This window comes from Anser anser (assembly GCF_964211835.1).
Source record: "Anser anser genome assembly, chromosome: 9".
NCBI lineage: Eukaryota > Metazoa > Chordata > Aves > Anseriformes > Anatidae > Anser > Anser anser.
Window position 1 is genome coordinate 5177991 of NC_139729.1, and position 15224 is coordinate 5193214.

At 41.7% G+C, this 15224-nt stretch overlaps 1 protein-coding gene across 3 annotated transcripts in view; it reads left to right on the forward strand.

The window, feature by feature from the left end:
- PID1 (phosphotyrosine interaction domain containing 1) overlaps positions 1–15224 on the forward strand; it is an 84065-nt gene that overhangs the window by 66344 nt on the left and 2497 nt on the right. The gene's annotated exons all lie outside the window — the stretch shown is intronic.

Here is a 15224-nt window from a genome sequence, read left to right on the forward strand (position 1 = left end):
TTTTTGCCTTTTCTTGTTCAGGAATGTCAAAATCACATTTTATTTCAGCTGTTGCTCTTCTTCATGAAGTCGCTATGAGAGTGGGAACTCTGAAGAGCATTGCTGTGCTCTCTGCTTCCAAAACACAAAATAAATCCACGTGGGCTGATACTGAGGACTGGAAAATATTTTTGTAGGTAATTTAATTAATTTTAGGTAATTTTTGCTTCATGACCTTGGTGAGTTCCTGATGTCTGTTACTTTGCTATCAAAGAGTTAGACACCAGTATATCTTTTTATTTAAAAAAAAAAAAAGGCCCCAAGTTGAATGGGGCTTTGGGCAACTTGTTCTAATGGAAGGTGTCGCTGCCATGGCAGGGGTGTTGGAACTAGGTGGTCTTTAAGGTCCCTTCCAATACAAACCATTCTGTGACATATATATATACATATATATATATAAACACACACACATACATATATATACCCACACACAGTCATTTCTTAGTAACTTCAAGCTGATACCTGTTGGAAAAAAGATCAGCAATAGCTCCTCTTAATCAGGAATTCAGTGGATCTTCAGAATAGGAGGTGTTTGTTTTTTCCAGCAGTACTATGTATGTGATGATGTCCTTCAGGTGTAGTTAGGATTTTCTTCATGTGAACATCATCTGCTGAGGACTTTATAAGAAGCGGAAGAAACTTGGATTAGGAGAGTACGTGCTCAGTAATAGGTTTTAGAGTGATCAAGGAGAGTGATTGTACACTTAACCTAACTCAGTCTTCCCTGAGTGTTATGAAGGCTGCTGTGTATGGCTTTATCCATCTGTGTGGAAGGATTTGTGTTCCTCTGCTGTTGAATCTTAGAGAATTCTTCAAGGCCTAAGATAATGATTATGCCAGCTGACAAGTCCTGAGCTTTATGTCCTTTTCCACACTTGTAGGAAACCCTTGGATACAACTTTCTGTTTTGTTGTTTTGTGTGTGATGTGCATTGTGTGTATTTACTTTTTTTCCATTTCAAAAAAAGTGTCTACATGTAGTAGCTTGGTTGCTGGAATTGGGGAAGAATACAAGCAAGATTAAACTTGTCTTTTGCCATTGCATCTTCAATTTAATAAGTTTAAATACAAGATCTTGTTTATGCCTGATTTTGCATTGGGTAAGTCTGATAGTTAGTTGGAAAGTGTGAAGGACATCGTCTCCTTTGCCTAAAGTGTAAAATGAAAAGTCCATTTGCCATTTATAAAGAAGCTCTCTAGAACAGTTTGCTGCACATCAAAGAGAAATGTTTGGTTTCCTGATTTCTTCCAGGCAGTTTGTAACACAAATCCAAACCCAATCTGTAAGTAGTAGCCAAAATGATTTTTGCCTTAACTTCTCGCTTGCTAAATCTAATCATGCTAGTTATGTATTTTTTCCAAAGTACAGCAGCCTTATATAATAGAGAGTAGATTTCACTGTGTGGTACTGTGCCGTCATCCTCTTGGACCACCTCCAGGAGAGCACAGGTGGCAGTTCTGCTGGGATCTCACAGCTTCTCTGTTTTTATTAGCCTTTTCTGGCTGGTATCCTCTACGGTAATGACCCACCCGTGAGATGTACTTCCTTTGGACCACTTCATGGAATTTCTTCTGTTCACCTTCTAGAATTTCATCCCAATATCTTAAATTAAAAATGTCTGGGTAAACCATTCAATGTTCATTCTAATCATCAATTTATGATCAGATTATCTCTGTTTGAGGTGCTATAAGAAGCCTAGAGGTATTCTTATGGATCATTCAGGGACTTCCACAGACTATCATGTGTCCTCAGGTTTGCTGTCCACCTTGGGAACAGCAGCATCTTCAGCAAGAGCTTTTTCGGGGTCCTGTCATGCCTCTTTCCCTGTTCCACATTTCCACTCTTCCCACTTGCTGTGGTTTTCATGGCTTCCACACTCCGTGTCTTGACTCTGTCCTGAGCAAATGCTGCTCACACCTATTTCCATCAGGCAGCCTGTGCAGCAGTGCTGTTGTGGCCACTTGCCCACTGCCAGCCCTGCTTTCCTGGGCAGGAAGGAAGGAAGTAGAGTGAGTGGAAGGGAGGAAAGAAGTCAGATGCAAGAAAGCAGTGAAGTTACCTTGCTTCATGACTGCCTCTCCTTTGCATTTGCTAATTCCTGGGTGATTATAATAGCCAAGACCTGCTCTGCAAAGTGAGTGGGAGAGTAGCAGACGTACTGGTGTCAAGGCAGTACTGCCATATGTTGTTAGTAGGCACTGCTCCTAATGATGCTGTACTGGGAATGAGACGCACAGTATCCTGAGCACTGTAATCATTTTAAACCTCTGTGTCTCTTTTTTTTTTTTTTTTTGCAAGGGTAGTACTCTGAGCATAGCTGCTAGAGCCAAATTTCCATTTGGTTAATTACACTGCTCCCTCATAAACTGCCCTTGCAGTTTCTCTTGGTAATACTATTCATCATCTCCTCTTCTAAACTCTGGAGCTGGTGTATTCTGGGACATTAAGCAGCTGCTCTTTATATTTAGATGATATAGCTTGCTAAATGCTTCTTTGAGATAAAGGTGTTATAAATAATTCAATGGAATTATTTTGTAGTATGTGCATGTTTATCAGATCCTGTTAGAATAGTGTAGTGTCACTTTGTGTATGCACACAGGCAGTTGTTGCTGTGCTAAGCTAAGCGATTTCTTGGGTCTGAGAAACCTAAGGCTGTGACAGGCATTACAATATGGTGCATTAATGCCACTTCTTGCTGTTAACGAGTTCATCCACCAAAGGGCCACGTCCCAGTTCAGTGGTGCATGCTGCTTGATCTTGCTGCCTGTACACTGCCATGGCAGGGCTGTGTTGTTCTTTCTGTGGCCACGTTTTAAATGTGGAGATTTTTATAATCTCTCTTTAGTACTTTTGTGAGAAGGGAAATGCAGTTGTTTTGTGTCTACATTCTTTAATTAAAATCTTATCTTGCTAATGACAAAACAAGAAGACAAATTAGAATCTATACTGTCTGCTGTGTGTCTTGTTTTTTCAGGTAGGGACTAACTTGTATCTCAGCTTTTTCTCCTTGGGAAAGAAAGGTAAACAAGATTCTCCAAAGAAGCATCATGTGCTGGCTGCCCTTGCCTGCAGTGATAAACACTTTTTCTTCTCTCTCTTTTCTTTAAAATTCTTAGTATTTTTGTGTGTGTGTGAGTTTCTTACAGAAGCAGGAATTTTCTTGTAAATAAAATCCCCCCACAAGAACAGCTAGGTTGGTCTGTTCAGATTTGATTTTTGCATACGTGGTTTGAACTTTAATGCTGTTCTTGGCTTAGCCCTGTCATTAAAGAATCTTCTACCTGATTTCAGCCCAACAAGAGATACTGGCTTGTTTTGAAGAGGCAGCAGAGGAGAGGAGTAGAAAGATAGAGACAGATGATAGGGGACAAATAGTATAGTGTGTGCTTTTACTGTAAATACCTAGATGTTCAGCATACAGTAAATTCAGTGTTACCCAAAATGCTGTCTTCTGTCTATTATGCTGTCTCTCATAAGTTCAAGCATAATTAAAACTAAAATATATGTTGTTTTCTATTTAAAAGAATTTAACCAAAGTAATAACAGCTTTGGTAGGAAAACAGACTGTTAGGAGAGATGTATTGAGGACTACAGATCTGTGGCTGGAAGTACACTTGTGTACAACAGAATTGCATCAGGCTCCCTAAGAGCTGGGATGCTTTGACTTTGCTCACTTAAGCTTAGGTGGGGAAAGCTACAAAATTTTAGAAGATGAGTAATCCTCATATTTTTAATGCAAACTCCCATTTCTCTTGCCAAATTTCTATCTGTATTTCTAGTTATTGAAAGAGGGGTCGGTTTCTCTTAGCGCATTTGACACATGTTGCTGTCTGCTTTGTTGAAAATCTCTCTGTCAGTATCTCAAAACAAACGGAGAGCACTCTAACCCCATGGGCTTTATTGAAGTGCCTTGAAAAATTTGGTTCCTGCTGTGTGAGGAAGAAAAACCTTCCCCTGTGGGCTGTTTATTCCAATCGTGGCCATTGCTTTGTCAGTTCAGGCCCTGCTGCTTTGTTCTTCCCCATCTGTCTGATACCACGGAAAGCATTATGCGCTGGTTGGACTCTTAGTTCGGTATGGTGAAGAACAATTAAGATCTTAAAAAGATATGTCTGTTCTATTAAATAATTTCAAAAAATATATGGAAAATTGTCAGTGTATGTTGAAGATAAACTGCTGAAGTTAAGCATTTATTAGGGAGCTGTAAAACATCTTGTTGATGGAAAGCATTGAATTAATTGTTTATCTGGAAAACAATCATCAGACTTCTAAGATTTTTACAGGATAAATATTGCGGTCATAGCTAGCAATGTTAATTCACATTTGGGTGGTGAGACCTCACTGAGTTTACCATGCTGCAGAATTGCCTGTGCTTCATAGGAGGGATGCATTTTCCTTAGAGACAGCATCACAGACAGCCTGTAACACTCGTTGCTTTAGGAATTTGTCTTTTGTTGTCATGCCGAAGAATGATTTCAGAGTAGTGTTGCTTTATCCAGTGCTGATCCTCTCACCCCTGCTTAGGCCAAGCAGCAACTGGAGCGAAGGTGCCTGAGCTTCAGTGGCAGAGCACCCGCTGGGCTCCCTGCTGCCCACAGCTTTGCTGCGTAGTCCCAGCGACTGTCAGGCTGCCAAGAGGAAGATAAAAAATGGGAATGAGTGGAGCTGCTGCTGTATTTCTTTTACCCTAACTTCTCCTAAAGCAATGTGGGATATAGAGAACAGATGAGTGTGATGCTCAGTGGTTGTTCTGAATCAGTTTTGATCCTACCGTTGTGTTTTGGCACTGTATCTTTATATCCCTTCTTTCTTACTCTTCATAAAAATACAGAGATCCTCTGCAAATACAAATTAGAGCAATCTTTTTTTTTTTTTTTTTTTTAAATCCAGATAGCAGTTTTTTTTGGCTGAGAACTGCAAGATATGGGCCCCTATATAGTGTTATTGATTATTGTATTTTTAACTCCAGGTATTTATTGTTGCGTGAGGACAGTAAGCGTCAAGAAAAACACTGAAAGTCTTATTCATTTTCATCAGAAGTAGTTTCTTTTTTTCCTTAGATCCCTAAAATTTGCACCAGGTTGTACTCTGTCAAAATGAGCAGCAGCAAGTTTATTTACTATAGATTTTGTCACTAAATCTTTGCAAAGTCAACTTCAGGGCCAGTGGAAACCATGAAAATGAGTTTTCTGCCCTTTGTAAAAGCAGTGACCTCTGTAAGACCAGAGAGATGAACTGTGAGAATGAAGGGAGCTCTTAGGACTTCGCTGTACAACTGGTGTGAATAGTGGTTGGTCTGACCTGCAGCCTTCCGAATTACACTGCGGGAAAGCTGCTATAACAGATATCTAAATTGCAGCAGTGATAACTAAAGCTGCCCCCAGAGAAAAGGACCTTTGCCCTTCTCCCCTTCTCTCCTTCAGAGAGTCTTCCACTTTGGAGTGCTGCCTTCTAGCCTCTCCAAACCATGGCTTCATCTTTATTTCATCTTGGCTGAAATGGGTACCAGAGAAGTCTCCACTTCTTGGTTTTTGCTCCAGGCAGTTCTGGGCAGTGCTTTCTGGCTGCTGTGTAGGTTTACACGGCCTTAGAGCTGAAATATATGCCAAGAGAGTGGGCTGGGGGTAACAGCTTTTCTGGGGGAGGCATACAGGTGATGTTGGGATTAAATTAGCCAGGTGGAAGGGAGGCTCCTGTTTCAAGTGGCTGTAAAAGATGTTGTGTTGCCTGGAGGAGACGAACCTCTCTGGTGCCCAGGTACCCCGCATCAGTGCCCTGCATCACTGCTCTGGGTGCTCATGTGGGGCTGAGAATCACTTTTGGCTATTGCTGTGCTGGCTGGAAAAAGATTACCCATCCTAGCCAAATGGAAAGTGACTGTTGAAGGCACAGGCCAACACTAAATCCATTGTGAAAACAGGACCTTGGAGGCACTGTCAACCATGGCTTTTGCAATGAGTTAGTATCTGTATGGCATCATCATCTTCTAGCCTTATACCTACTCTATGGGACGTGTTTGTTTTTAAAAAAATCTTTTGTTTAGTCTGCTAACATACTGTTGCGTGGTTGAGTGGGAAACTTCTGGCTGAATGGTAAAATGGTGTCACGAGCCTTAGAGGCAGCGATGAATTCTTGCTGCCTGTACAGAGCCTGGTTTGCTATGCCCCCAATCTGCAATTTGATAAACATACATCTGATTGATCATTCATATTTTTACCTAAGGACTCATTTAGCAATAAAAAGAGTTGTTCAACTATATTTTCTTTTTAATAATGTATTTAGTGCCTTTTACTATGTTGAAATACGCAAGGTCTGTTTCTCTTTGCTGCAGTGTAGGAGTTGCAGCCCAGTTGCAGGCAGAGTATTTCTTCTTCTGCAGCATTGGAATAAGACTTTTCCTGGATATGCTATAAATTGTGAGAGATGGAAAAAAATCTCTAAGGGTTTTGCTAAGTCATGCAACTCATTTCACATAGTGATGCATGAAGGAGATGTAAAACTAATGATCGAGTACCTTAACAGGAGACTTTGCAGATATGGGTATAGTTACATTTATATGGGGGGTGATATTTCTGTGGTCTGCCTTTCTCTTTGGGGAATGCATTTCATTTGCAGTATGTGGAGGATAGCGGAAGGAATAAGTGCTGCCATTTCTGGGACTCTCTCGTGTCTTTGTGGTTTGTTTCGTAATTACTGTTTTTTTTTTTTTAATTTTACTGCTGTTGCAGCAGTCAGTGGGGGGAAGAGCTGAAATGGTTTAGTTTACTGCTTTTTAAGTTTTTATCCCTGTTCCTCATGTAACGTAGGCCTAATGTTTCTTGTTTCTTGAAATACAGAAATAATTTATAGTCATCTTCAACCATCACTGATGTTGGATTCTTTCCATTTGGCTCTTAATTTCAGGTGTTGTCAAGCTGTGCCAGGAAGCAAGTGGAGTTGAGATATTTGGTCTCCAGAACTCAATATCTTAGTAACACAGGTTTTGTTCATTTTTATTACTTGGCATCTTCTTTTGAAAGGAAGAACTAAAGGGAAATACAAGGATCTCATGGGGAATGCTCAAAGAAAGGAACCCTTGGGACAAATCTCTTAACCATAAAAGATCCTGAAAAACATGCACTCTCCATGGTTTTCTGGGAGTACGTCAGTGTCCAAAGTGCTGGAGAGTATATAAAGTACACGTTTCGGTGGAAACAGTGGCCCATGTTATACAGCCATTCCTGCACTCGCCCTTTGCATGCTCCATTAAGTACAATTGGAGAAGTTTTTGTAGGACTGGTGCCAAAATGAGCTTTCTGTGGGTTGGAAAGGAAGGGGAACAAAATAAACGCAACCAGCCCATTCCCCCCCTCCACCCATGTGCTCCTTTCCTCCATCTGTTACGAGACAGCAGCTGTGAGGAACCTGGGGCCGAAAAGCTTTCTTGAGCATGATGAGTTACTTAATCAGATTTCCATGCTCAGTTTCAACCTGATGTAAATGTCATAAAGAAAGTGTAGGAAAAAAATAATGTAATTTGAGCATGAAAGTAAAGATAGACGTCTGTTTGGGGGTAGGTCACGCTCATACACACTTACGCCACTTTCTCCTGGCAGAAGGATCTTCTCAAAATGAAGGTTTTGAGATGGTAGAGGAGAAGTTTTGAAAGGATTTTGTCTGAAGGGAAGTCTAAATAATTACAAGTAGTAACTGGAGTATGAGCTGGTTTTCTTCTCACTTCCCTGGCTGCCTCCCCATCTCCTCTCCTCGACTTGGGAAGCCTCCTGAAAGACAACAAGAAATGGCTTAGGGGTATCCAGGAAAGCATTTCAACCCAATGGTTACTGGGTATAGAGAAAGGAAATTATTTGAGGCAAAGAAATGAGACGGAAGAGGAAAATGATCTAAATAGTAAGATAAAGAAAATATTTAGGAATATAAGTAATCACCAGTTTGTACAGTAGGGTGTCCAGCAGCCCTGCTGAGGTTGCGTATGATCTTTGTTCATTCAGTTATGTCTTGCTTTGCAACCTTTTTAAATCGCTGTTAGAACTAATGTGATTCCTTGGGTTTTAAATAGCGCAGCGTAAATCTTCACTCACATCAGGACCCAAGTGTCTCTGAGTACAAGCTAATTTCAGTTTGTCAGTTCCACTTGATTTCTTTTCAGACTCATCCCCGCAAGCCAAACCACAGAAAGAGTTTCTTGTCCAGTGAAAAATTAAATGCAAAAGAATATCCCTTTGTTGTTAATGGGAGGCTGTGAGGAGCGGTGCTGTGAGGGATGAAAAGCTGGCTCTGCCTGAGGTTGACTTTGGGCTTGGTTAACTGGGCTTTGCTAGTAAGACAGAGCCTCCTGGTTGCTGGATGCAAGTTGCTCTTAGGTCTAACTGAGGACAGTAGTTTAATACCCTGGGTGGTTTATAAAGAAGCTTGTTGAGCAGCAACCTGATGTAATACAAGGTGAAAAGCTCAGACCGCTGCATTTCTTAGGCATGAGTTTCCAAGTGAGAGCTCTGCTTGCTGCCTTATTTATCCTGTAGTGGCTGTTTGGCTTGTGGAACCAGTGGGCTTATTCTTGTTTGCTTTTATTCCTCTCAGTGTCTACCGATTAAGCTGCAAAGAGTAAATCTTTTCTTTTCCAGCACATTTATTTACCAAATATTAAACTTGCCAAACATCAGCGTTTCCCCCCTCGCCCCATGCCGTGGCAGCTGGCTAGGCAGGAAGGAGGGCTGTACTCAGCCCCGGCGGAGCTCAGTGTCCCCTGCTGCCCTCCCAAAGTGCCACCAGCGGGAGGCCTGGCCACCAGCCCCTGCTGATGCTCCCTGCTTTTTCTGCAGCTGTGCGTTGGTTCCTCGGCATGAATCAGATGTTAACGAGGGGTGTTTTTTTCCCTCCCTCCTAAACTGGAGGGCAGCCCTCAGACTCGATGGTTATTTTCCGTTAGACAGTTGCCCAGCTCAGACTGTTCTCCCTCTGAATTGCTTCTCCAAAATAAAACACTTCTTTACATATTTCTGCAAGCCGCATTACTGCACTCACTGAGTATTTCTGTGTGCAGAGGAGCCCAGCAGTTCCCACAAAGCCCCCGTGTTTGTGCTGCGAAGGCTTTGGCTGGATGGCCTCGGTGTGGGCAAAGCAGCCCTGACAGGCGGAGGGAAACTGTGCGGCCTTTTTTCTCTTTTCTTAACCAAGTTAGTTTGTTGGGTCTTGAGCAAACGTTGCTTGAACGCAATTCACAATATTTGCTTAGTGACCCAGTGGAATGTCTGGGATATTTTTGTTTTTCCTCCAGAGCCAAAAGTGCTCCTTGGCTCTGCCTCCCAGCGCCGCTGGCCTACGGGCAAGGAGGGCCGGGCTAGGCCGGGCTGGGCTGCGGGCAGCCGGCTGGCAGGGAGCTCTCCTGCGCGGGGCTGGCTGTGGACGGGGAAGGTGCTGTAAACGGCACTGCAGCTGGATCTGCTTTTATTGAAATAAATGTACCAGGAAGCCTGCTGCAGGCCTGCTTGCATCCCAGTTCTGCTGGGGATGAAAAATCCCACTGCAGAGCTCAGAGCCATGCAAACCCCAGTGAACCCTGGGACTTCCTGGCTGGGGAGCAGGGGAGGTTGTGAGCAGGGGAAGTTGTGCGTGCTCCCATTGCAGTGATACCTGTGTCCTGGCTGGCTTTCTGACCGCTGCACTGTGTCCCCATGCCCTGCGGTGCTGACAGATTTCCCAGACGGTCCTGCCAGGCTGCCCAGGGTTGTGTGCTCAGGGATGGCAGGGTGGCATGCTGCATGAAGGGGAGGTGTGCAGGTGGCAGTGGCTGTGGTGGTATGTGCCCTTTTTATTTATGTAGTTATTTTGTCTCTGAAGCAAAAAGAGGTGATGCTTGGGATCCACCAGCACCACATCTAATTCAGGGAGTGGAAGCAAGTTCAGATAACTAGGGAGGAATACAGAGAATCCAGAGACATCCAAGCATCCAGTGATGATATTAGGAAAGCTGAAGAGAGTCATACAACAGAGGGAAGACAGTCACCAGTGCTAAGATGTGCATAAGACTCCAGTTCCTATAGAGTAGTTCTAGCATCCTGCTGGCTTTCCCCTTTCTCTCCCATGGCCAGCCACTAACCTGAATTGCCTCTCTGGGACCAGCCATGCAGGAGCTTTGACCTTGTTCTGCTGTTCTTACACTTTGTGGTGGTGCTGTTTGGGTGACAAATACCTTATTTTATATCAGGGCCTGGACTTCAGTGACTGCAAATATGCAGGGTAAATAGCCAATGGCTCAAGTATAGTGCTTTGTTTCAATTTTTTAATTTTCTTTGTTAACCTTGTTTATTTGTTAATTTTGTTGACATTGACCCTCATTGTCTTGCGTGGAAGAAATAAATATATTAAAGAAATAACTGAGTAGTTCATTTTCCATATGGCCGTTTGTTCATATCCTCGAATAGTAAGGGAGGCAGGAGTCCTGTGTGCATACATGTTCCTGTGCCAGGTTCCTGTGCCAAGAGAGCATCTGCCCCCGCATAATGCGATAATTACACCTCTTTACAGCTTGGATCTGCTTTCCTGGAGCAGTATTATTTGACAGACTGGGGATGGGGAACAGAAAGAGAAAAAGAAATTGGACATCCTGTCTTCAGGAACCCAGTTGAGGCTCATGATTTAGGGGCAGTATGGACTTACAGTGGCAGTATGGACTTGCAGTCCATACTGGTGATGAAGGAGGCATTGTGCCCAGTGAGCAGTCAGCAGCAAAGGGCACTGCAGGGCTGGGTCATGGAGCTGTGCTTGGCACATGCAGGAGCTGAGCTGTTCTTTGCTCAGATGAGCTAAAGGTAAATGATGTGTGCTCAATTATAAAGAAAGGAATTGCCTATGGAAAGTGAAACCTCCATATTACATCTGACAAACTGGGCTGTGCTAGAGTGAAGGTTTCTGTCAGCTGTTGTATCAGTCTTTTAAGAGTTTGTAAGCTTTTGAGCCTAGTTATTAAAACATATTTTCACTATACCTTACTGGACTGAAGGGATTTAAAACAACAATGTCAAAATACTCAGGTGGTTTTGTGTGTCTGGCACAGTGCATGAAAATGACATTGATTAATCTTGTGTGTGTTGACATGAAGCACCTAAGTGTCAGATAGCTGTAGGTATGTCATGCAAGGCCAAGGTACAGTGTTTTTCCGTTGAGGACAATTTTGTTGGATACTAACATTGGTGTTGGCAAGTCTCTAGAGCAAAATAAGGAGCTCTGCAGAGCATCTTGGCTTTTGCTAAAAGTTTGAATGTTTGCAAGCTCAGAAGTGCTGAAACCACAAGTATTTGGTGTCATTTCGGGTGGCAGCAGCTTGCCAGTGAGAGAAGGATCAGATGGAAACTGCCAGTTTGCCACAGAGAGGATGGAAAGAATGTAGATAACTTTAGACATGCACAGGACATTGTTGTGAGTTGGATCTTTTGGGAATTCATTGGAAAAATGGAATGTACAAACCAAAGTGCTTCAAGAACCATACAGAAATACATTCCTGTCCCGGAAGAAGATGTGATATGAGATGCCTGTGTTCCTTAAGGTTAACACAGTGGCAATGAACTGGCTTTTCCATTCCTTTTCTTTTTTTTTTTTTTTTTAACTTAAAATACAGTGTCCAAATCAAATAAATGCTGCAACAGCTTGATCATAATTTACACATGCCAAAGAACCTGAGGCTATTCCATGTTGCACTGAGGCTGGAGAGGGGGAATGGGGCTGTTGACCTCAGCACGTGTGGGATGACACTTCTGTAAGGATGTGTCGTGCTGTTACAAATCGATTGTCTTCCTGGGCATCTTCCATTGACCTCCGTCCAGTGTTTCAGAGAAAGAAAAAGCATTATTTAGTGAACATTCGCTGGTGTTCAGTGCTGTAGTATCACAGGTGCTGCTTTAAGCCTGAAGTGTGACTATGGCCAGTCCTTGTGCCCAAGATAATAAAGCTATACAGTTGATGCTGCTCTTCAGATACTTCTTCAGTGTGTTTTACATATGCAAAAATAATAATAATATGTCTTTCTGTGCCCTCACATCTGGCTCTTATGATTATTAAAGATGAAATTCTTTTCTTTTCTTTTTTTTTTTTTTTGGACTCCCTATTACCTTTACACTGATGAGACACCATTGATTTTAATGGAAGAGACAACCAGTGGGAATTTGTGCTTCAAAATAATTTTCTTCTCCATCTGATAATGGACAGAATAATCTGTTCTTTGATCTTCAGTTGGCGAATGTAGAAATTGGAAAGGAAAATGGTTGTGCTGTGATAGCTTTCCTCCAATAATGTTTGTGGTCAGTGATTTCTGGGCATTTAAATAAGATGTTTCCTTTAAAAGGTGTGTCTGCTGGGAGACGTGATATGCTTGGAGCCAAAGTGCCAGGATCACTGCTTGTGGAATAATCTTGTGACTGAGAGTCAGGGAGAGCTGCCCCGTAAATCCATTGCTTGTCGGTTTTAATTCATATTGGTACCATCCCTGCAATTATGCAGATGTTAATATCTGAGTTGCTAAATTGGCCAGCTCCAAGTAGATTAGTATGTAACACATAATATTTGAATGATATTTAATCATGAAGAAATCTTTGTTCTGAAAAGAAAGCTGCTCTTTTTTTTTTTTAATTTCTGTTTGTCAAATACTCAGCGTGTCTCGCCAGTCCCTCTGCATTGTCCCCTGCTAGATACAGAACAGGGATTAAGTAATGAAATGTTGAACATTGGTCTTAACTAAGAGCTTTGGTAATGCTGTTCTTGTGCAATGCTTGCATCTCGACTAGGAAAAAATGATTTTATTTTTTTTAAAACAAAACCTAAAACATTACTAGTCATTGAGGTTTCTTTCTAAAACAAAGGTTTCAAAAACAAAGGTTTCTGAAACAAAGGTTTTATTTTTTCTCTCTTCTGTGGACTCCTTGTTGTATTGTCTAAGCATCTTATAAATATTTATGAATGCATCCTCAAAGGAAAATGAATGTATATAATGATGATCCAAAGTGGTGTTTAAGGAAGCAACTTTCCAAAGGTTGCTACACAGTTATAGCGTGACACAAATGGGACAGAAAATCAGACCTTTAAGTCCCATTTTGGTAAACAAGCCATCATCCCATCCCATCCTTCTTACTAGCTACTTTGCCTTGGCCACTTTCAGAGCAATTCACCTCTTTTCTTCATCTAGTAACTTTATTAAGGGATTTATTATTATTTTTTTTAAATCCCAGACCTAGGCAGCCCATGCAAGGAACAGAGAGAAAATGAACTCAGTGTGTGCTCCCCTGGGACAGCCTCAGCTGCCGGAGGTGCCCTGTGCATTACCTGGGAGCCGTCCCCACGACGCAGCTGCAGACGGCTGCCTCCCGCAGAGAAGCCCGCAGTGCAGCCATGCCCTGCAGGCACTGTGGACTTGGGCTGTGCACTCATGAGAGGCACTCTTCTCTGCTTGCTCCATGCGATACCGGTCTTCTCTGAGCAGCGACTGGGGCACAAATGTTGCAGCTATGGCATGATCTCTCTGGTGGCTGGGGATTAAACGCAGTGTTTGGGCAGTGGCGGAGTGCATGAGCAAGACGCTAATTCTCTTTTCCTCAGGGTTTAGGGGCTTTGTACAAATCTCCTTGAAGTCAGTGAAGGACTTCTCTTGCTGCAGTGGGCTTTGAATCTGACCCCATATGCACAACTAATTTACAGTCTGCGTTAGTCTTTTGCTAGCTGGCTTGTGAATATGAAACGGTACTGAGCGAACCTTCGCAGGATACACAGAGTAGTTGTGAACATGCAAAGTTGCACACTGATCTTGATCTTTTCAAAGTAGTGTGACTGCAAATGTATGTTGAACTATCCCACAGTATGTTGCAGCCACATTCCTCTTTGGTCTTTTATGTGCTTTTTATATGTGTTCAGTTGGCATTATAAGCTCTGAGGTTTTCTTTTATGCTGTTCTACAGTACTTTAGGGAACTCATCTCTCATCGCTAATAAAATAGAACAAAACAAAACTCTGGTAGGTCTTGCCTTGTTAACTGTTCTAGCTGGTGTGGTTCCCACTGTTCCAAAAATTATAAAGCCTTATAAGATTTAAAATATTCCCAGTGCAAAGCATGAATATTTATAGACAAAGAATAAGACTTCTTATTTTGAAATGTCAGTGCTATGAAATTGCTTTTTTGGCAAGCATGATTAAGCCACATAGACTTCCAATAATATTTTGTAAGCTTATTTTTTAATTATGGCTTAATTTAAGTCTCTGAGCTTAAGAAAACCTATGAAACTAGCAGCAAAATATTTTTCTTGTGGAAAATTTTGTTTGCACGGAATACAAAATCTGTATTCCTTGTGGATTTTTGATGTTTTTAAACATGGTGATCCTGTATTTTTTCTTTGCATTTTTTAAAGTGTATAAAAAAAAATAGCTGATACTGTGTATTTAATACAGCATTTTGAAGAAATTAGTTTGGAAAGTGCATGTAATTACTTTTTCTCCAAATGCCTTGAGTAAAATACACATGAGGTTATAAGACATGAAGCGAGAGGCGCCAGATTCTGTCTCAAACTGCTGCAAGAGACAAATTAGAAGTCATTTTGCTTTCATATACTTGTTCCTAAATGCAGTATTCTGACAACAGCAATAAATGGAATTATCTGCATAATTGTATTTATGTAGTGTTACTCTATCTTTTCTAGAGAAAATCTCTTTTCCCAGATTAAATAGTCTTCCATTCAGCTGTAAATGGAAGAATGCCTCTTTAGCAGCTGTACAGATTTAGGGGAATGTTTCTGCACGCACTTAATACGGAATTTTGATAGGGACTACTCAGTGAATTTGATTTTTAGTGAACAAAATACAGTAAGAGCACAAAAGACTTATTGCTTTCCTGTGCAGATTGGATAACAGGATATATGCTCAAAATAGTGAGACAGAAAGGAAAAGAGATGATTTGATTAAACTAAGCTAGATTTATTACTAGATTTTTTTTAGCAGCTTATTTTCTTAAGTCAGAGATGTCTCAGATCTGTAGCTCAGTCCTTTTTGAAGACAGAGTATTGAATAGTTTTGAGCTGTTCCTGGCTTACTACTGGAGTAGGAACTGCAAAAGTGCTGGAAAGACAGGACTGTTTTAGAAAACAAAACCCCAAACTTTTAAACAGTTGAAAATCCTCTGCTGTGATCATGGTCTTCTGACCCCCCTG